The 23976-nt window shown below is 37.7% G+C and overlaps 1 long non-coding RNA gene across 1 annotated transcript in view; it reads left to right on the top strand.

Annotated features, from left to right (window-relative positions):
* The window catches only part of LOC112424779 (uncharacterized), a 336616-nt gene that overhangs the window by 30128 nt on the left and 282512 nt on the right, over positions 1 to 23976 (top strand). The window contains exon 2 of the long non-coding RNA XR_011619558.1: positions 11465 to 11531. This is a non-coding gene — a long non-coding RNA (uncharacterized lncRNA). The remainder of the gene's footprint in view (positions 1 to 11464; positions 11532 to 23976) is intronic.

Here is a 23976-nt window from a genome sequence, read left to right as displayed (position 1 = left end):
GTAAAGTGTGAAGTAATGGCAAGCTTCTGCTTCATGGGAAAGCGTCAGAGGCAGTATCTGACATACAAGGAAGAGGGACAACGTGAGGTTAGGAGTCCTGAAAATCGCTCTCTCATTACAAGTTGACTCTTAAAGGATCAGTAGCAGGTCCCAGATGCAGAACCAAAGAAAGGAGTATTTGAGAGGGAGAAAGTGGCATATGCAAAGGGCTGAGGTAGAGAGAGAACACTTGTAATTTTTCTTTTTTTTTTTTAATTTATTTATTATTATTATACTTTAAGTTGTAGGGTACATGTGCATAACGTGCAGGTTTGTTACATATGTATACTTGTGCCATGTTGGTGTGCTGCACCCATCAACTCGTCATTTACATCAGGTATAACTCCCAATGCAATCCCTCCCCCCTCCCCCCTCCCCATGATAGGCCCCTGTGTGTGATGTTCCCCTTCCTGAGTCCAAGTGATCTCATTGTTCAGTTCCCACCTATGAGTGAGAACATGCGGTGTTTGGTTTTCTGTTCTTGTGATAGTTTGCTAAGAATGATGGTTTCCAGCTGCATCCATGTCCCTACAAAGGACACAAACTCATCCTTTTTGATGGCTGCATAGTATTCCATGGTGTATATGTGCCACATTTTCTTAATCCAATCTGTCACTGATGGACATTTGGGTTGATTCCAAGTCTTTGCTATTGTGAATAGTGCTGCAATAAACATACGTGTGCATATGTCTTTATAGCAGCATAATTTATAATCCTTTGGGTATATACCAATAATCCTTTGGGTATATACCCAGTAATGGGATGGCTGGGTCATATGGTACATCTAGTTCTAGATCCTTGAGGAATCGCCATACTGTTTCTGACCTGAGTAGGATTTCTAGTTTCCTGTTAGCTAGGGCGCTCCAGGGTGGAATGAATTTTGGCAACCTGGGAGGAAGGAAGGCAGCTGTGTCTGTGCTCCCTAAAGCAGGAACTTCCTCTCCCCTCTCTTCCTTCCTATCATTCCAACATATCATGTGAATTCTCAGGGATTTTGCTTTACTTGTAAGAAATGTAGGAGTGTGGGGCAGAAGTGGGCTGGCAAATTGTGTTCTCTGAGAATGTGGCAGTATGCAAGGTACTTCACACATTATTTGTCTTATTCTCATAACAGCCTTCCCATACTTGTATTTCTGTTCCATCAGCACATTCACTTGGCTCTTATATTCAGAATACAAACAGGATCAAACCATTTCTTATTTCCTTACTTGCCTGATCCAAGCCACAACTATCTCTCACTTGGACTGCTTTAATAGTCTCCTAATTGGTATCCCTACTTCCACCCTTGACTCCCTGCTCTCCACCCAGTGGCCAAAGTGATCCATGACAAACATTAAGGTCTGATCATATCACTTCTCTGTCCAATGCCATCCAATGGCTTGCCATGCTTTGCAGTAAACCTACCATCATTATTGTGGCCTATGAAGCCTTCCATGGTCTGGCTACATACATTTCTATTTCCCAATCTCCTCTTCCATCTTTCCCCTCCATTGTACTTACTTTCGTCACTTCGACTTCATTGGGGTTTCTTGTCACTCTTCCTTAAACATGACAAGCACAATGGAACCTCAGGCCCTTTGCATTTGTTTCCTCTTTATGGTGTGTTCTTTCCTCAGACATCTATGTGGCTCTCTCCCTCCCTTCCTCCAGGTTCTCATAAGAGAGGTCTTACTTGTCCAATTTTACCCTATTCTCTTCATGCTTTGTTCTTTCTCTCCGGTATTATTTTTTTCTGTGTAGCACTTATCACCACTGACATAAACTGTTTTTTGTTTATTCTCTCTCTAAAATGAATGCTCCGTGAAGGCAGGGACTTTGTGTTTTGATGTTGTTTGTTTTGTTTTGTCTTCAGTACCTAAAACATTGCTTAGCTTGCATAGGCACTCAATAAATATTTGCTGCATGTGGTTCAAAGAGTTTAAGCAACTTGCCCAGGGTTGTAAAGTTAATAAACAGTAAAACTAAGATTTGGACTCAAACTCTGCTGGCACTGAAGATCATGCCCTTTGTAATTTATTTTCTCTGCCTCCTGCCTACTACATAGATATCAGGACTAATAGGACAGACCAAATTGTTTCTTGTGGCTCTGATTTCTTTAAAGAAATATGCTCAATAAAGAAATGTGAGGGATAATGAAAAAATTACTACTTTTGGCAATCCTGGACATTAGAGGAATGCGTAGCTTCAATTGCTTCTCTATAATAAGATATTGCAAGGGTTTTCAATTTCCTTTTCCATGTTTCTATCTGTTCAAGAATCCTTAATTAAATTTAATTTCACCTGGTATTTTTCCTTTACCTAAAAAAAGGGAGTCAACCATAAAATGAACTCACCTGGCTACAACAGTTTCTGCCATGATTGGAGAAGCAGAGAGAAGACAGTGTCTGATGTACACAGCCAGTGGGTACTGCATTCTCAGGGATGTTATGAAAATGACAATCCCTTCGGCCTTCTGCTCTAGCCTAGGAAGGCTGGGTATGCTGTTACCATACTTCCCTGGGCTCACTCCTACTCTTGCTTTCTGGCTTATACTCACATCACCCTATGAAAGTGGCTATAAAGGTCAACTGGCTTTGGGTGTACCTCTTATATTTTTGTTGTAGATTGTATTTTTCAAAGTTGGCTGCATATATGTATATATCTCCCATTCCAAATGACCTTTTACAGTGTGACATGGACATGCCTCCACTAAGCAGTTTCTTCCTTTGAATCTGGATAGGCCCGTGACTATGGTGGAAAGGATGCTATGAGACTCTGAGGTTGTCATAGTGATGATACAAGTTCTGCCTGGTTCTCTTGGGGCACCTAGCCAACATGCTGTAAGAAAGCCTAGCAGTTATATGAAAGGCTATGTGTGGTAGTTTCAGTCACAGCGGAGGGCTCAGTCACCAGCCAGCATCAGCTGCCACATTGAAAGGATGAGAATGTTCCCAGCCTTTGAGGTGCTTCAGCTAATGTCATGTGGAACAGAGATAAGTTATCTTTGACACTTCTGCCCAAATTTTGGATTCATGAGAAAAATGAAGGTTATCATTATTTTAAGCCATTAATTTTTTAAGCCATAATGTTGAGATCAACATTGCATAGAGTTATGTAGGGAGTACATCCTAAATGAATGTAGGGTAAATGGATAGATTAATAAATTAACCTTTTTTCTACCGTGAATTAAGGCAAACTTGATGCCAATTTCTTACCAGTTTCACAAATAGCATGGCCACTACCACAGTGATTATTTTGTAGAGAAGTTTTTTTAGGATGCAAAGAACTGGCCTGAAGGAAAAAAACTTACCTTAGGAATGGGGGCCAGTTATTCAGGCCTCCATCTCAGTAAGTCTCTGATTATAGCCCAGGGTGGTGGCAGGTCAGCTGCAGATCAGCTTATGTCATTTCTTCAGAGGAGGGGGCAAGAGTCAGAGAGTCACAAGCAGCCAGTACTCACGTCATCCAGGGATGGGTGCACTGGCTCGGGAAAGGATGCAGGGAGGAACCTCAACAGCTTCCATTACAAAAATGAGTTGTGAATTAACCCATAGGATACTTTCCATCCTACTTCTTCCCTTCAACTTTTTAATGCCCCCTCCTACCACCAAAGGAATTCTCCTCTCTTATTTCCCCTCAGGGGAAGGGGCTGTGAACTCAAAGTTTCTACCCAGCTAGTAATAAGATTAAAGAGGCAAAAATAGACGACATTTTGGAAAGGAAAAAACCCAAATTTGTCTTCATATTGAATCTTTTTTGTTTGTGCCAGTAATTTGTCATTTTAAGAACCAGTGTTTGAATGCCCAGATAAAGCTAGGAGAGTTGACAATTAGAACTTTTTAAAGTGGCGGCAGGACAAGGACAGTCCTTTAGAGCTCAGGCCCGTGTCCATGAGTGCAAACAACTGGAAGCCATACAATGGGTGTTGAGGTTAGAATGTTAGTCTGAGTAATTATCCTTAGTGAAGTAATTTCTCTTTTAGTACACAAAGTTAACGTTGCATTTGAAAATGATGTCTTCTTTCCCCAGTTATGCCACAGTCAACCTCCAACTGATGAATGGATAGTGATAAACAGAGCAAAAATATCATTAGATAGGTAGAGTAAAAATATCACCAAATAGAAAAAGAAGAGTAAAAAGCACTGGGAAGCACAGATAAATGGCAGGATCCCAGGAGAGACCACTGTGTCATTTAGATTCTTCTGGAAGCAAGTACTGATACAGAGTTAGGAGCGCAAAAGACTGGAGTGCAAAGCCTGTGACAGAGTGTGGAGGCGGGAGGGAAATTCTGACTGTAGTGCTGATTTCATAAAGCCTTGACCAACCCAAAAATAGCCCCAGGGCAAGGATTATCCACTGGAGGAGTCCTGCATAGGACTGAAATGTCCAGGTCCGAGAACACCCGCCATACCTGGGTGCTGCCCTGGAAGAGTACAGCCTTCCTTGAAACTGAGGTGAAATCAGAGCACTCAACAGCTGGAGGCCATCAGATAAATGCAGTCCTTGCAGCTGAAAGGAAAGTCCTTTCTCGAAGTAAGAGAGCTGAGTTATGTACCTTCACTGCTGCCACAGCCTCCAAATGGAGGCAAAATTTCATAACTGGACGGGCCTGCTGGGAGTGAGAAGCTCACTCAGCACTGAACTCTAAAGAAGCCTTTGCCTTCTGGCAGTCACCCTGCTGTGCTGCTCCCCTTCCCTTGTAACTAGTTCTTGCCCATGAGGAAGTAAGGGCCCCAATCTGGACTCTGAGCAGCAGGAGGCTGAGTTTGTCAGGACTTCTGGCCAACGTTTCACTTGACACATTGTGCGCATTGAAGCAGGCCAGGACCAAGCTGCCTGGGGAGGAGTGAGGACAGAACCAGACCCTTCTCTTCTTCCCATCCTCATCCTCTTAAGCTCACTCATTATCAAGGAAACTCTAGTAGACAGAAAGAGTCAGTGTATTCATTTTGCCCACTGGATTTAGCCATTTGACTGGCATTGAATGGAGTGCTTCCATAGGGCAGAGGATCAAGGGGCTCCAAAAGCTCTAAAAGCAGTGCTACTGCAATGCCAGAGACAGGGATGGCAGAAGTGAGCCATGCTCACAACCTTTCATTTCCCAACTTGTTCACTTGCGATTGCATACTATGAAACTATCACGGGGTTAGATGTGTCTGGACACCTTCAATCCTGTAGGATTTTCAGAGAAATGCTTTGATGACTTCCTGCTGACTGCTGAGATCAACATACTTTTTCCCTCTTAAGTTGCAGAAGCACAGGGAAAGGCTGGGTGAAAAGTCCTGTCCCAGTTGTGAGCCAAAAGAATTATCCTTCCTGGTTTATCTTTTTTAAAATGCCCATGCTATTTTCTAGCAAAACAGAAGGAAAAATGGCAGCTGAGGCTCCTGTAGTGTAGGAGGAAAGTGCTGGTCATTTGGAATCAAAAGGCTGCATCTGAGTGTGGGAATTGCAGTTTCTAGCCATGGGGATTTGGACAAGTTTTAAAATTTCCTGGAATCTGTTTTTTTCTATATATAAATTAAGATGTGTTTTGAGAACTCCTGCTATGGTTTGAATGTTTGTCCCCTCAGAAAATCACGTTGAAATTCTCCAACATGGCGTATTAAAAGCTGGGGTCTTTAAGAAGTGATTAGGGTAGAACCCTCATGAATGGATTAGTTCATTCATGGATAATGGATTAATGGATTGATGGTTTATCATTAGAGTGGCATTAGTGGTTTTATAAGAGGAGGGAGACCTGATATAGCATATTAACACACTCAACTCTCAAGTCATGTGATGTTGTTCATCACCTTGGGACTCTTCTTGTTGGTGACCCAACAAGAAGGCTGTCACCAGATGTGCCTCTTTGACTTCCCAGCTTCCAGCACTGTAAGAAATACATTTTGTTTCTTTATAAATTATCCAGTTTAAGGTATCCTGTTACAAGCAACAAAAGTTGATTAAGACACTCTTCTTTCTTTTCTCTTTTCCCCTCTTTCCTGTCAATCCTTCCTTCTTTCCTTCCCTCCCCCCTTCTTCCTTTTATTATTCAATACACATTTATAGACTGCAGTTTTAGGCACTGAGGAAATATAGATCAACAAAACCACTGATGACTTTAAAAATCCTAGTGCAAGAAAAATAACAGCATAGTGTGTATATGCAGTGATAGATGTTCATTGCAGTAATAGTACAAAGTTATTTATTGCAGAAGAAGTATAAAGGAGAAATTGATTATTGTTGTGGGAAGGATCACAGAGGACACAATGTCTGAGCAAAAGTCTGAATAGGGAATGGGTTGTGAAAATGTACTAGTAGGGGCCACAGTGGGGATGAGAGAAAGAAAGTCAATACAGAACATCATGTGCAAAGGCACTGGATATAAACCATTTGGTTATTGACTTGTTGAGTTTTTGGCACCTGTTAGACTCCCAGGTCCTCCGGACAACTGGAAACTTAGAGCCAGATGAGTGGAGAATATGTGATTAGGACTACAGGCTATGTTTGGGAATCCTTGGCATATGCAAAGGCAGGGGACTCAAGAGGATTTGGATATCTTACAGTAAAAAGGGCTGGGCCAGAATTCAAGGAAACACCAAAACTGGCGTGTGTTAAGAAAGAGATGTCTACCAATGAGGTCTAGTAAAGAAAGTGATGGGAAGAAACTGAATAGAATCACATTGCTGAGGACATAGCAAATGTGTCAAGAGCTTCAAATGCTGCCGGGAGGCCAGGGTGAGTGGAAACCCAGAATTTCCATGGAATTTAGCAATTAGGAGGTCAATAGTGAGGGAGGGAACCACGTGACAGTAAATTAAGGCATATGAAAAGACTTTGAAAATTGTGAAGAGCCATGGAATGAAATTCACCACTCCATATTCTCAGCTTCTCAGTTACATCAGGTGGATAACAGAACATCAGCATTTTAAGTAGACACCCTTGGGCTCATAATAAATGCTTTTTAACACCTTTACGTCCTTATCTCAAAATTTGCTTCTTGTTGGCTCCAGATTGCCTGAAATTTATCACATAGAAGCAAAAATAAAATTGGGGGCATAAGAAAGTATGAAGGAGAAGCTGCAAGTTAGGGGGTCACTGCTATGCAGGAATAAATAATCCTGGTGACTGGATGGCTATGCTGAAATGTGGAATTTATTCTCCAAAGGAAAAAGCTTTAATCTTAAAGTATGTTTTGGGTAGTGTTAATAGGGAAAGGGCTTACAGCAGAACAAAACAGATTTCCCAACTAATAGTTTTATCTGTTAAAAAGAAAAGGAAACTAATATAACAAGAAGAAAAGTATGGTTGCCGAGGAAACCATATCTAGAGGCTATGTGAACTTATGATAAATCAGTGTAAATATCATGCCGCATTGCAAGTAACCCATGGCTGTGTGTAGCAAGGGGACAGCTAGGGTCAGAGTTGTGAGACCCTGAATCTATTTGATTTTTTAATACTTATTATATCAACTGAGCTCTCTGCAAATATCTAGAAAGGAGTCTCATAATGTTGTGCATTGTGGCTATGACAAGTGTTGTTCCTGAATTTGGGCTTGAACATACCTGATACGTTCCTGCCTTGACACTTACTGTTTCCTCTGCTTGGTTTCAACTTCTCCAAATGTCCAAATGGCTGTTGCCTTCATCATTCTTAGGTCTCTCCGTAAGCATTATTTTCTTAGTGAAGCCTTCTCTGACAGTTTTATTTAAAGTAACACCTGCATCTATCCACCAGCTCCCCCCTCCCTTTCCTTGCTTTATTTTTTTCTCTATAGCACTTATTACCATATAACATATATTTTTTTAGAATATTAGCTCCTCAAAATGATGCCTTTGATCACTATTATACCCCAAATGTCTAGCGGAGTGCTTGGCCCATAATAGGCATTTGGTAAATATTTACTGGATGAGGAGAGGCATGAGCTTTGGCAGCTGTTAGGTTGCCAGCTCCAGAGAAGGATTGTACAATTTCTAGAAAAGTACTTCGCTCAGTAAGGTTGCCATCAAGTCACCACATCGACTTCTTTGTTCACCAGTCTCTGTGATTCTTGCCTCTTCATTCAAAGCCTGCACAGCATTGTTCATGGTTTCCAGGAGCTTCCAGGATGTCCACTCTGGGCCTTTTCTCTGCCATCATATAAACTTGTCCTTCTTCCAAATGCCTGCTAGGTTATTGGTTGAAAACATTCCTGAGACCTAAAGATATCTAAAACATCAATGTTGGAAGGAGCCTAGAAAGCCCATTTGTCAGTCTGCACTTCTATAGATGGAGAACTCAGAAAGGTGTCACAATTTGCTTAATGCCATGCAACCCATTTGGTGAGCTGGAGCCGTTGAGGGAGGAGAAAACTGAAGTTGTATGTTATCTTCAGATATGTTATCACATATAATCCTCACAAACAATGTCGGTCTGTTGTGATTCTATGCATGGATTGAAACATAGATTATCAGCAATGTTCAATTACTTTCACCAGGCTGCTCAGTTAATGTGTGTTAAGGTCAGGTTTGTTTTTATTCCAAACTTATGTTCTATCAACTAAAGTCTATTTGTGCTGTAACTTGTGGAGAAAAGCCACACACTGGGCCCTTGCATAGGACAGTATGAAAGTGGGTAGGCACTTACATCTTTCTTTGCTTTTAGTCACCTTCAATTTCTGATAGCTTTCACCTTTCTTCTTGTTACAGAAAGGTCTAAAGGTCAATCTTCATCATTTTTACTTCTCTCTTTCCTGCAGCTGCACCTGATACTCCTCTCCTTTGGCCGCTTCTATTAACTCTTAATGGTGCTCAGTTTTACGTGTGTCTTATAGTAAAGAGGAACAAGACTATTTGGTCATCCTACTTTCTCTTACTGCTGTAGTCTTCACTCCTTCTTCAAGACTAGGCTTCCTGAATGAGCGCTTTGCATTTATTCCCTTTTAATTCCCTCCTCAATCCTCTGCAGTTCTGCCCTTACCACTTGCATACTGTTGCTGATAAGAGCACTAGCAGTCTCCTTGTTAATAAATCCTGTGACTTATCTTCAGGTTTGTCTTATTTGACCTTTTGACAGTATTTGACATGGGGAACCACTTCATCATTCTCCAAACTCTGTCCCCTTGGATTGTGCATTAAGATGCTCTTGGGATTTCTGCACACAATTCTCCAACTTAGTAGTTCTTTGCTGGATCTCATGGTAGACTGCAAAGATAACTTCAATAATGTCTCTTATCCATGTGCACTTGTCCCTGTACAATGCAACTTTGTTGATCCTCAATCAAGAAATGGAATTTATTTCTGTATCCATTGAATCTGATAATAATCACATGATTTTCTTTAAGGAAATTAGCAAATAGGATTTAGAGAAATTAGCAAATATGATGCAAACAAGAACTTAAAAAGTGCCTGCACAACAGGTTTGTTCTCCTCTGACTGATTGGAACTCTGAACCCATAGTGTGGATGTGCTTCATGGAGCTAACCTGCTAGTAAGGTCACATGAAAGGGAATTAGGATAGTCTGACTCCTAATAACCAGAAGAAAGGAGACTGTTTTAGATGAATCAGTCCATTTGAGTCACCAATCCACTGTAGCTATATGAGTCATTGCAAGTGAGATCAGTGGACAAAACACCTGAACAAACCTGGCACAAATTGCCAAGCTGCAAAGTATGAGTAAATAAAAGTCACTAAGTTGTGGAGTATTTGTTACGTAGTAATAGATAACTAATATAGCCTTCTATTTCATCTGTCTCTTCCATAGTAGTGTTTTCTTCTCAATCTACTCATGTTACCATGTCATATCCTCTTATCCAAATATTTAAATTAATATCAATATTCTAACAACAAATGCCATAAAACAATATCTCCAAAGCAAATTTTTAGTTGATTTTTTGACTATAAAACCAACAGCCTATTGAATCTTTGCTATGCTTCTAGGACCTTGAAATTACCACATCCCATATGGAATTCACCCCCTGGAACTCTGAATGTATTTCTCCTGTTTTTCCCTGACTCAGAGAATAGAACACAATCCAGCACATTTTTTTCAATCTGGAGACAGGATCTCTTCCTTGCCACCTCCTGTCTCTTATACTCAACATTTAATCAGTCACCAAGTCCTATGAATATCCTTCTTAATCTCTTTTAAAATTGTTCACCTTTATTTGTCCACAGTTCCACTATGTTAATTCTAGCCATCATAATTTTCTGCCACAATTACTGTCAACATCTTTTTAAACAGATGAACTCTTACCATTTGACTGCCAACCAAGGAATTCTTGAAAATAATGTATTTCAATTTTGGGCTGAAGGATATAAATAATAAATTTATTATAAATGTCTTCTATGTGTATTACATATAAATCCATTTTGTAAATTCATTAGATGAAATTTGTTATTTATGATGTCCTAATCTTCTTCATCTGACCTTGTTTTCTACTTGTTGTTCCTACTTGGGAAGAGGTGTGTTAAAAATCTCATGCTATGGAATTGTCTAATTCTTTAGGTAGTTCTATTAAATTTTGAGTTTTATATTCTGAGCCTATGTTTTTTAGACATATAAAAGTTTGAAATTGTGATCTCTTCTTGGAAGGAGTATTGAGTTTTAAAAAATCAGTATGAAGCAACCTTATTAATAAGCAGTAATGCTTTCTACCTAAAATCTGATTTTGTGTGATACAGTTTTATGTGCTGATATTTGCTTAATACATTTTTTACACATTTAATTCACAGCTTTTCTTTGCCCTCATGTTTTAGGTATGTTTTTATCTAATTTGACTATATCTTTTAACCGATAGGGTTAGTCAATTTCCATTCACAATGATTACTGATATATTTGGATTTATTCCCATTCTCTTATTTTACACTTTCCATTTGTCTAGCTTTAAATTTCTTTTTCCTTTGAATCAAATGAGGTTCCCCCACCCTCGTGATTTCCTTAGTTTTCTTGAATTATTTTGGAGGTTTAAAATTCCATTTATTTTATGTAATTGGTTACTGTAAGTTTTTAGCATGTATGTAATTTAACAAAGTCTAAAATAAATAAAAAATTGGCCTTTTGCCCCAAAATGTAGAAAATTTGAAATATTTCATTCTCAGATACTCTCCCAGAATCTATATATTTTTATCCAAAAACTTTTTTATATTTTATTCACATTTTAACACACAAAAGGGACATTGCTATCATTGCTTTTACGATTAAATGTGTTTAGATTTATCCACATTTTAATTATTTTCTTTGCTCACTATTCATTAGTAGATCTCTAATCTTCCATTTGAAATTATTTTTCTTCTTTCCTGTTTCTAAAGAATACACTTTATTGTAAATATTACTCAAGTATATTATTTAGGAATTACTTTATTAAATGCCTGTTGGAACCTAACCCATGTTTTGTTTGTCTGTAACTGTCTTTATCTTATGCACATTTAAAAAATATTGCCTTAATGGTTATAAAGTTCCTAATTGACAGCTCTTTTATTTCAGTACGTTAAATGGATTCCACCATTACTGCTGAGAGTCAGCCATCAGTCTACACATCATGACTCTGGAGGTAATCTGGTTTTCTCTGGGAACCTTTAAAGACCTTGTTTGTTTCTTGGTGTTTGGCAGATTCATTGCATGTGTGTCTTGGCATGGGGTTCTTTTTATTTATCCTAATTAATGATTAGAGAACTTCTGTCTTTTATCAATTCTGGAAAATCTTAAACCATTAGCTCTTCAAATATTATCTATCTAACAGCCTATTATTTCCTTTTAAAATTCCAGTTAGGCAAGTCTTAGGTCTCATCATCTCTGATTATACTTTTTATCTCTGTGCTACATTGTAGGTTTTTTAAATTTTGTTTTGTTTTTTGGCGTCTATCTTCCAATTGAGTAATTCTCGGTCATTCTGGGACTATTTCTAGTTCAGTAATTCATGCTTCAACTGGGTCTATATGTGATTTAAGCTACCTTTTGAGTTTTTATTTTCATTTATTATATTTTTCATTTCTACAAGTTTTCTTTGAGTCTTTCAAATATGTTGGGTCATTTTGAGACACGATTTTAATGACATTTATTTCCTCAAGTGTATCACACACATATTTTTTAGATTTTATGTGAATCTAATCATTCTAAAATCTGAAGATGCTGTGCTTTACTTTCCTCATTTGGCAAATGAGGATAAAGTAATTGTTACTCATTGGATTATTTTGAAGATTTGAAGGATTTCATAAATGTAAAGTTCTTAAGACGAGTATCTAGCACACTACAGAGTAACCTATACAAGTGTTAGCTCTTTTTATTATTATTGCTGCTGTTATTGGTAGAATTGATTTTGTTGTTTACTGACCCCAAGTGGCTTATTTTTCTCATGTGTTAAGTAATTCTGATTGTGAGCTCATATTCCTAATTATTGAACATTGTAAGTTGAAATTTCTTAAGGCTTGTATGTAAGGTGCATTCCTCCAAAGAGGACTTGCATTAGCTCTTGCTGAGCCATGGGGATACTACCAATCTCAATTAGTTTAAGTTATGTTTTTATGCCACATTGACAGTGTGAATTTTAGCTCCAATTTTGCCTGAGGGTTGGGTAGTGGTTATAAATTCTCAGGGGAGATTTCCTTCCCCTTTACTCAGAAACAAGGCTAAATGAGGCAAACTTCCTTACTGTCACTTTTTTTGAGATAGGTTCTTTGCTAGTTTGCCTGGTGAGGTTGTCACTTTTTAGGGTTCCAGGTTTTGTGGGTGTCACTGATTGCAGGTTCCTTTGTATGACGATCCTATATCTTCAAGGTCATTCACTATCTTAAGTGCCCACTCACTTTTGTGACTTCTTTTGTGGGGGTCATTTTTGACTAATTTTCTTGCCATCCTACCTGTTCTTTAAAAATTTATTTTGAACATTTTATCCAGAATTTGCACGTGTTTTGAACCCAGAGGTTTTTCCTGTAAAGGGTAGTACATATTTCAGGCTTGTAGGCCCTACAATCTTTGTTATAACTATTAGTTTTGCTGTTATAACTATTAGTTTTGTTATAACTATTAGCACAAAAGCAGCCATAAACAATATGTAAACAAATGAATATGACTGTGTTTCCATTAAACTTTATTTACACAGCTAGGTAACAGACTAGATATGACCCATAGGCTTTAGTTTTCCAATCTCTGTTCTATAACATAGCTGAGATTAGAAGACACTGGAATAATATTTTTGAAAGTGTTGCTTCTAAGATTCTTAGCACTCACTACTAAAGGGGAACCACCTTTGGTTACTGCATGATTGAAACCTAACACTTTGTTTTCTGTTTTGCTTGGAACTGAAAGTCTCATAGGAGAACATTCAGAGAAGTTTCCAAGGAGACAACCTGGGTATTGGGGTGCTGGGGGCGGGGGGCGTGAAATAGGACACAGCTAGAGTTGAGATGTGGGGAAAACTTGAATTGTTTGTTTGCCTTTCAAGTTCTTTTTGAGGGGAGTCTCTTTGATGTTTGGAATGAATCCTGCTGGATCACTGCTGCTGCTTGGAGATCTTCAAGTCTTTTCCCTCTTTCCCATTGCTCATGATGTCTATATAACCTGCAAACATACATCCCACTCTGCTACTGAGAGACCTTTTTTTTATACTTCAGTGATGGTATAGGCCAGGATAATTGCCTTTCCTTTTTCTTAAACCAACTGAAGTCCTCACCACAAATTAATGTTAAGTTTTGACTGACTCATTGGGCCTGAACAATAATGTTATTTCTCGCAGTGCACTGAAAAGGGGATAGAAATGCAAAGGTGGATGTATTTCTTAATTTCCTGAAATCTAAGTGCTGAAATCTCACTTTTACAACAAAGGCAGCTTTGATAGAATTTTTGGAAACAAGCTTTTTGTGCTGGTTGTGAAATCTCATTGGTTGGAGAGAATTCCAGTGCATTTCAGTGAGCACAAGTGCTGGAAGTTGCAGGTAAGGAGTCAGGAGTATAGTCTGCAGGTGCAGAAAAAAGATTTTCTTAGAGACCCCCAGCTCTAAATGTAGTTGCTCAAAAGCTGGACTTTGCCATTCACTTATTTGAAGCCCTTTGAAAATCTGACATTTCTATGGGCCTATTAGTGGCGAGCCGGGGGAGGGGGGGGGGCTTGCCAGCTTAGAGGTTAATTGTGCTAATTAACAGAAAGGACACAGGCTTCAGAAAGTGCCTCCGTGGACTGGAAAATTTTCCCACTATTTCATTAGGGTGACTTCGAAAAGGTTGCAGGCAAATGGCACCTTTCGCTTTAAAAATCGAAACCGTGGCTTTTGAACCATTTTTAAAGTTTGAGTTTGAAAAGTCCACTTTTAGTGTTATTTAGAAACTTGTCCCATGGGAAGTCTGGAAGAAAGGAAAGACTGCATTTTCAAGTGCATCATTCTCGCCCTTCATTCCTTTATGCTCAGCTTTTTATTTCTTGACACTTATTTTAAAAGCCTTATTCTCTCCTCCTCGCAGTGCAAACCCACGCCATATCCCTGAATCTGTTGTGGAAGAACAGACTGGAAGACATCTGCCTCTTGCCTTATTTTTTTTAATTCCTCTAAATGATAGAGCCAAGTCTCCACACCAGAGCTCCCTCTCCCTGAACAAACCAAATGGCGGCTGTTGGCAGCGCACTGACAGCTTGTTAATGGAGGAATCCTTGACAGTGTGACAACCTGCCTGGGCTGCCGCGGGAAGCCAAATCCGCCCCCACACAAACCCGAGTAATTAACAGGTGGGGAAAAATAGCAACTAACTGCTGCTGAGGAGAGGAAAAATAGTCAACCTAGTGAATTATGTACATTAAAGTATAATATCTCTTTTGCAATCCCTTTTCTAGTTCTTGCTAGCAAGCTCTACTGGAAAGTGCTTTGACTTTGGAGTCAGGTGAGCCTGGATTTGAATCAAAGTTTGGCCACCTGCTGGCTGTGTGTGACTCTGGGAAATTTCCCTTCACTGAACTTCCATTTGTGATCAGTACTGTGGTCAGATACTATTTGTGAAGGCACAATTATAGATGCCACTTATCAGTGTTCAATTGTCAAAACCTCTTTTTATGATGATGGATTTGCCAGATTGTTCTTGTAGTGCTGTCGAGTTTTTTTTTTTTTTTTTTTTTTTTTTTTTTTTTTTTTTTTTTTTTTTGGTGAGGTAATTTTTTTGGTTCATTAAGTTTGAAAATGTTATTTCTACTTGGCAAATTGGGTCTTTTATTATTAGACAGTGACTTCCTTTCTAGTCATACTTTTTGTCTTGAAATTATTTTTTGTGATGTTATTGTATGTGCTGATATATATATACACACACACATATATAATATATACATATTACATTTATTTGATAATATTTTTGTACTCTCAGGTTTCATGAGGTTAGGGGTATAGGATGAAGGGTATAGAGAAGGGGAGGGTTCTGGTTGGCTATTGCTTGGTTAAGGCATCCACACTGCTTGGGCTGACTGTCTAGACATCCTTCTCTCTCCCAGCTCCCTCAAACCCAAAATATATTTGCATGAATTCCAATAAAGAAATCTTCTCAGAGAAGCATGTGCTGGTACCACCCACACCAGCTGGAACATTTTTCTCTCAGCTCTGACCTACACTAGAAGAGATGTGGAAGGAATTTTTCAAAACTTAGATCTGTAGCTCTTGATATAATACCAGGGGCTAAAATGAATTTAGAAGATATTCAAGGCTGTTTAAAATAGTTATTTTCAAGCTTTCTTCGGTCTTAGATCTCTTTGTGAATGTGATGAAAGCTCTGGACTCTTGCCTCAGGAAAAATGCAAAAACACAAGATTTTCAAACAACTTTAGCTGATCCTATTTTTATGTCCTAAAGTTCCAGAGGCTCCAGGTAAAAGGACCGTTATTTAAATACTCATGTTGTAAACATTAAGGGATAAAAGGCAGGATGGAAAATTTAAATACATGCAAATATATTGGTCAGAATGGTGGACTGTGCAGTCCTGGCAGAAAATTTGCTGCCTACTCTTTTCTAGGGTGGGATCGGATTTGTCAGCGAGACCATGCCCTGAGCAGAATTGCCCTGTGGCAAAGGAAACCTGAGCTGAGGACTAAATGAGAAAGTCTAGAACCGGTGAACGCACATGGCCTCAGCTGAAAGCCTTTAGGAAACATCCCCCCAAGGAGGGCTCCATAACCCAGGGCTCACTGAAGAAAATTCCAGTTGAAGATAAGCTGAGAGAAAATATCACAAAACACTGAAAAACACCACTGTGAAAGGTAAGTTAGCAGGTGCAACAAATAAAGCATTCATGCCTAAGAAAGTAGAAGTAATAAAATCAGCTGAAAAAGTACTCTAATATAAGTGTGTTGAAAATATTCAAAGTTTAAAGAAGGATAGAATCCATAAAATCGGACATAATGGAAGAGGATAGAAAAACTTGGGGAAAAAGAGCTAGTTTCAGAAAAGAAAAATATTGGTATGGGTATAGAGGAAACTTTAAGGACACTTTAATCAGTAGACTACACAGGATTAAGAAGTGAATAAGTAAAATGGAAAGATTATCAGAGGAAATCATCCAGAATACAGCAGAGACAGAAAAAGAGTTGAGGGCTAAGAAAGAGAAGTTGAAGAATGGCAGAATTTGAAATTTCACCCTAGACACACAGTAATGAAACTACAACATTCATGTATCATGAGAATGTTCTAAAAGTTATCAGGCAGAAGAGACAGATTATTTTAAAAAGTCACTGTCAGACAAAAGGCAGACTCTTGTTATCAGTAATAGATGCCAGGAAATAAAAAGGAAAGAAATAAAAATATCTCCAGGGCATGGAGGCAAAATTGTGTGAGTACATATCTTACTAATGCATATGATGCAAAAACCAAAACAAACCAAAACAAAAACTGAACACCCGCTGGAAATGTGTTCATGTTGAGTTCATTCTGGTTGATTAAATTGAAAAAAACATTATTTTTATCTCAATATTTCTGTATTGTTCACATTCCTTGTAATAAACATGATTTACTTGTGTAATAAAATGAATATTAAAAAATAAATAATCTGAGTTGAAATTATAGGAACTTTGTTCATGTCTGTTCAAATTAAGCTCATTCTTTAAGGCTTAGCTCTAATAACATAAAACAAATTTATTGATATATAATATTTGTACCTTTTTATAGTATAGATGTATTTTGCTACATACATTGAATATGTAATGATCAAGTCAGGGTATTTAGAGTAATCATCTTGACTATTTATCCTTCCTATGTGTTGGGATCATTTCAAGTCCTCTCTTCTAGCAGTTTTGAAATATATATTTTTAAAATTATAGTCACCCCACTCTGCTATCAAACATTGGAACTTATTTCTTCTATTTAACTGTATGTTTGTACCCATTAACCAGTCTTTCTTCATGCTCCCACTCCCAAATCTCCAAAGACACCCTTCCCAATATTGGATAACTATCGTTCTAACATCTACCTCCATGACGGCAACTCTTCTAGTTCCCACATATGAGTGAGAACATGCAATATTTGTCTTTTTGTGCCTAACTTATTTCACTTAACATAATGACCTCCAGTTTCATCTATGTTGCTGCAAATGACAGGATTTCATCTTTTCTTTTATGGCCAAAGAGTATTCTACTGTGTATATGTACTACATTTTCTTTATTCATTCATCCAACGGTGGACACTTGGATTGATTTCATAATTTTACTATTGTGAACAGTGCTGCAATAAATTTGAAGGTGCAAGTATCCCTTTAATATACTGATTTCCTTTCCTTTGGATAAATACCTGGTAGAAGGATTACTGGATTTTCTGGTATTTCTATTATTAGTGTATCTGAGAAATGTCTACACTGTTTTCCAGAATGGCTATACTAATTTACATTCACACCAACAGTGTATAAGAGTTACATTTTCTACAGTATGGAGATTCCTTAAAGAGCTAAATGTAGATCTACCATTCAATCCAGCAATCTCACTGCTGGGTATCTACCCAAATAAAAAGAAGTCATTATATGAAAAAGATACTTGCACATGTAAGTTTATAGCAGCCCAATTCACAATTGCAAAGATGTGAAACCAACATAAGTGCCCATCGACTAATGAGTGGATAAAGAAAATGTGGTGTATAGACAGCATGGAATATTACTCAGCCATTAAAAGGAATGAAATAATGTCTTTTGCAGTAACTTGGATGGAGCTGGAGGCTGTTACTCTAAGTGAAGTAACACAGGAGTGGAAACCCAAAAACCATGTGTTCTCACTTATAAGTGAGAGCTAAGCTATGAGTAAGCAAAGGCATACAGAGTGATATAATAAACTTTAGAGACTCCAAATTGGGAATGTGGGAGGCAGACTAGGGATAAAACAACAACAAAACAACAACAACAACAACAACAACAACAACAACAACAACCAAACTACACATTAGGTTCAATGTACACTACTCAGGTGATGAGTGCACTAAAATCTCAGAATTCACTACTATACAATTTGTCATCTAACAAAAACCCACTTGTATCCCAAAAGCTATTGAAATAAAAACTTAATAAGGAGTTGTGTTTTATCTATATACTCACCAGCATCTGTTATTTTTTTTTGTCTTTTTAATAATAGCCATTGTGACCAGAGTAAAATGATATCTCATTGTGGTTTTCAGTTACATTTCCTGGATGATTAGTGAATTGAGCATTGTTTCATAGATCTTTTGGCCATTTTTATGTCCTCTTTTGAGAAATGTGTATTTATGTCCTACTTTTGTGGGATTATTAGTTATTTTTGCTATTGAGTATTTTGTATATTCCAGATATTAATCCCTTCTTGAATGAATAGTTTGCAAATATTTTCTTCTTTCAAAAGATTGTCTCTTCACTCTGTTGATTGTTTCCTTTGCTGTGCAGAAGCTTTTTAGTTTAATATAGACCCATTTATAAATTTTTGTTTTTGTATTCTGTGCTTTTGAGGTCTTAATCATAAAATATGTGCCTAAACCAATGTCCCGTAATGTTTACTCTAGGTTTTCTTCTAGTAGTTTTATAGTTTTGGGTCTTACATTTATGTCTTTAAACTATTTTGAGCTGAATTTCTTATGAGATGAGAGATAGAAGTCTAGTCTCATTATTCTGCATATGAATGTCCAGGTTTTCCAGCACCACTTGTTGAAGAGGGTGTCCCTTTCCCAATGTATGTTCTTGAGAACTTTGTTGAAAATCAGTTGGCTGTGAATATGTGGATTTATTTCTGGGTTTTCTATTCCGTTTCATTGATCCATATGTCTATTTTTATACCAAGATCATGCTGTTTTGGTTAATACCCTTGTGATACTTGTTAATACCCAAAATGTCACTTTCAGAAATATTTTGAAATCAGGTAGTGTGATGCTTCTACTTTTTCCCTCAAGATTGCTTTGGTTTTTTGAACTCCTTTTTGGCTATATATATAAAAAATCTATATATATTTTAAGATTTTTTTCTATTTCTGTGAAAATGTCATTAGTAGTTTGATGGGGTTGTGTTAGATATGTAGATTGCTTTGGGTCATGTGGCCATTGTAACAGTGTTAATTCTTCTTATCCATGAGCATGGGATGTCTTTTTGTTTCCTCTTCAATTTCTGTCAGTATTTTTTAGGTTTCTTTATAGAGGTCTTTCACCTCCATGGTTAAATTTAATCCTAGGTTTTTTTTTTTTTTTTTTTTTTTGGTAGCTGTTGTAAATGGGATTGTCTTCTTGATTTCTTTTAGCTAGTTCATTAATGGTGTATAGAAACAATACCAACTTGTGTATTTTGATTTTGTATCCTGCAACATTACTGAATTTGCTTATCAGTACTAAAAGTTATTTGCTGGAGTGCTTAGGATTTTCTAAATATATGATCATGTTGTCTACAAAGAGGGATAATTTGACTTCCTCTTTCTAATTTGTATGCCTTTTATTTTTTTCTCTTGCCTGATTGCTCTGGTTGTAATAGGGTTTATCATGAAACATTTTTAGTTTTTATCAAATGTTTATTCTGCAACTATTGAGATGATCATATGGCTTTCAGTCTTAATTCTGTTGATGTGATGTATCATGTTTATTGATTTGCATATGTTGAACCATCCTTGCAATCTGGTATAAATCCCATCTGATCATGGCATATTAACTTTTGGATGTCTTGTTGAATTCAGTTTGCTAGTATTTTGTTGAGAACTTTTGCATCCATATTTATCAGAGATATTGGTCTATAGTTTTCAATTTCTGTAAATAATTTGAGGAGAATTAGTACCAGTTTTTCTTTATAAGTTTGGTAGAATTGGGCAATAAAATAATCAGTCCTGGGCTTTTTGTTTGAAAGTATTTTCATTATTATTCAATCTTGTTACTCATTATTGGTCTGTCCAGATTTTCTGTTTCTTTCTGATTCAATTTTGGTAAGTTGTAAATGTCTACAAATTTATCAATTTCCTCTAGGCTTTTCAATTTGTTAGCATATAGTTGTCAATAATACTCTCTGATAATTTTTTGTATTTTTGTGGAATCAGTTATATCTACTTTTTCATTTTTGATTTTATTTTGGCGTTCTCTGCTTTTTTCCTGCATAGTCTACCTACTGGTTTATTGATTTTGTTTATCTTTTCAAAAAACCAACTTTTTGTTTCATTGATCCTTTGTGTGTTTTTAGTCTCTATGTTTCATTCTGCTCTGATCCTTATTATTTCTTTTCTTCTACTAATTTTTGTGGTTTGTTCTTGCCTTTCTAGTTCCTGAAGTTGCATCATTAAGTTGTTTATTTGAAATCTTTACTTTTTTGATATAGGCATTTATTTCTGCAAACTTTATTCTTAGGACTGTTTTAGCAGTATCCCATAGGTTTTAGTATGCCATTTTTCCATTTTCATTTGTTTTAAGATTTTTTTTGATTTTTTTCTTAATTTCTTCATTGACCTGCTTGTCCTTCAGGAGCATGTTATTTGTACAGTTTTGAAAATTAATCTTGTTATTGATTTATAGTTTTATTCCATTGTGATCTGAGAAAATACTTGATATAGTGTCAATTTTTAAAAAAATTGGTTGAGGCTTGTTTTGTTATCTAACATATGGTCTTTCCTGGAGAATGTTTCATGTGAGGTTGAACAGAACAAGCATTCTGCAGTTACTGGATAAAATGTTATGTATATGTTCATAGTTCCAGTCAGTCTAAAGTGCAATTTAAATCTAATGTTTCTTTATTGATTTTTGGTCTAGATGCTCTAATGTTGAGGATGGGGTATTGATGTCCTCAACTGTTACTGTATTGCAGTCTATCTCTCCATTTAGATCTAGTAATATTTGCTGCATATATCTTGGTGCTCCTGTGTTGGGTGCTTATGTATTTAAAATTATTATATTCTCTTGCTGAATTTATTTCTTTATCATCACATAATGACCATCTTTGTCTCTTTTTACTATTTTTGATTTGGAATCTGTTTTATCTGATGTAAGTACAGCTACTCCCACTCACTTTTGATTTCTGTTTGTGTGGAGTGTCTTTTCCATCCCTTTACTTTCAGTCTATGGGCCTTCACAGTTGAAGTGAGTTTCTTGTAGGAAGCATATAGTAGAGTCATATTTTTTAAATCCATTCAACTAGTCTATCTCTTTTAAGTGAAACATTTAATTCATTTACATTTAAGGTTATTGTTGACATATGAGGGCTTATTCCTGTCATTTTGTTAATTATTTTCTGGTTGTTTTATATATTCTTTTCGCTTTCTTTCTCTGTTGTTGTTTATTTTTGCAGTTTGTTGATTTTATGTAGTGTTAACATTTAAGTTCTTTCTCTCTTCCTTATTTGTGTGTTAACTCTACCAGTGAGTCCTATACTTTCATGTGTTTTAATGATAGTAGATACCATCCTATCACTTCCAGGTGTAGGATTTTCCTAATAAATTTTTGGAGGGCTGATTTAGTGGTGATAAATATCCTCAGTTTTTATTTGTCTCAGAAGACTATTTCTCCTTCATTTATAAAAGATAACTTTGCTGGGCATAGTATTCTTGACTGACAGTTCTTTCTTTTTAACATTTTGAATGTATTATCCTGTAAGGTTTCTGCTGAGAAATCTGCTGTTAGTCTGATGGTGTTTTCCTTGTATGTGATGAGATGCTTTTCTCTTGCTGTTTTTCAGAATAATCTCTTTGTCTTTTACTTTTGACAACTTGATTCTAATATGCAGCGAAGAAGAACGTTCTGGGCTGTTTCTACTTAGGGACCACTGAACTGCCTGTATCTGGATGTCTGAATATCCTCCTAGACTTGGGAAGTTTTCAGTGATCAGTTCATTAAATAGATTTTCTATGCCTTTCATGCCTTCACCTATTGGAACATCCAAAATTTATATTTTCCATCACTTTATGGTGTCTTATATGTCACATAGGATTTGTTAATTGTTTTTTTCTTTATTTTTGTGTGACTGGTTTATTTCAAAAGACCTGTCTTCAAGTTCTAAGAGTCCTTCTTCTGCTTGTTCTGGTCTATTGTTGAAGTCCCTGATAATATTTTTACTTCATTCATTGAATCCTTCAGTTCCAGGATTTCTGCTTGGTTCTTTTTTATATATCTCTCTCTGCTGAATTTCTCACTCATATCCTAAATTATTTTTCTGGTGTCTTTGTATTGTTTATCTGTGCTCTATTGCATCTCACTGAGCTTCTTTAATATCATTATTTTGAATCCTTTTTCTGGCATCTCATAAATTTCTGTTTCATTGGAATCTATTGCTGCAAAATTATGTATTCCTTTAGATGTGTCATATTTTCTTATTTTTTTGTGTATATGACTGTGTGTATGTGTGTCTGTGTCCTTACATTGATGCCTGGACATCTAGTATAACAGTCGCCTCTCCCATTTTTTTGGATTAGTTCTTTTTGTGGAAGATTTTTTCATGAAGATGTATCTATAGTTTTGGTTTGGTGGAACACTTTAGCTTTGATTTGTGATGTGTGCCGTAGTTTATTCTCTGTATGATTTGTTGGACTGTAAACAGTGTCAGTTGTGTCTGTGATTTCCTTTGTGTTGTAGGCTGTGGTTGTTCGTGGAAGCTGTGGTGAGGTTTTGCTGGCCAGTCCTCAGGCCCCAGTGGTGGAAGCATGGGTCAATCTCTCCTGTTTTTGAGACCTTGGGTGTCAGTGACTCCAAATGGGTTGATTCTTGGCTTGCTTAGGTCCTGGCAGGGGCATGGTTGGACTCAGCAGGTGGGCAGGTCTTTAGTTCCCTGGATGGTGTGCATAGCCGCAGTAGAGGTGGTGGGACAACTCTTTGAAGCATCACATGTTGGTGTTAATGGTAGCTGCAATGGGCTTGGCAGGCCAGTTTTCGGGCTCTATTATGGCATATTCTGGTAGGTGCTTGCTTTGGTGGTAGTGACAGGCTATGTGGGTTCATCCTCAGGCCCTCAGGAGGAGTGTATAGATGTTAGCAGTGGAGTACGGGGTGAGGCAATTCCCAGACTCCTGGATGTTGTGCTTAGTCACTCAGGAGGTAGTGTCCAGCTGGGTGGGCCTGTCCTCAGGCCCCCTGGATGGTGTGCTCAGGTGCTGGCTGTGGTGATCAGTGTAGAGTGATCCCTAGACCCCCTGGTGGAGTGCTTGGGTGCCTGCAACAGTTGCAGCAGTTGAGGTAGGGAAAGCCTGAAAAGACAGGGGCATGAGCAAGTGTGCTGCAGCTCTACTGCCAGTGGGGAGATGTGGAGATGTCTTGGCTGCAGTCATAGGCAGGCAGTTCTCAGGTTCTGGGGAGTGTAAACTTCAGCCCCTGGGGCCAGTGGCTATGGCAACAGCAGTGGCAGCCATGGAAAAAGCCAGTCCTCAGGGGGCATTCAAGTGAACAGTGGCCCTGCTTCTTTGGCCCATAGCCACCTCAGCAGTGGGTGCTGTGGGCACTTGCACAGCCTGTTTTTCAGGCTTGTGTGTGGCAGTCCTGCTGCTGAGGCTGAGGGTTGCTGTTTATGCAACCCCCAAGTGGTTCTCAGGCTCTAGGGAATGTGCACTTTGGTACCTTTTGTCCTGGGGGCAGCCTCTC

The sequence above is a fragment of the Macaca nemestrina genome, chromosome 2, assembly GCF_043159975.1.
Source record: "Macaca nemestrina isolate mMacNem1 chromosome 2, mMacNem.hap1, whole genome shotgun sequence".
In the NCBI taxonomy this organism is placed as follows: domain Eukaryota; kingdom Metazoa; phylum Chordata; class Mammalia; order Primates; family Cercopithecidae; genus Macaca; species Macaca nemestrina.
The sequence above is the reverse complement of the archived record's forward strand: the minus strand, read 5'-3'. Positions and strand labels throughout refer to the sequence as shown.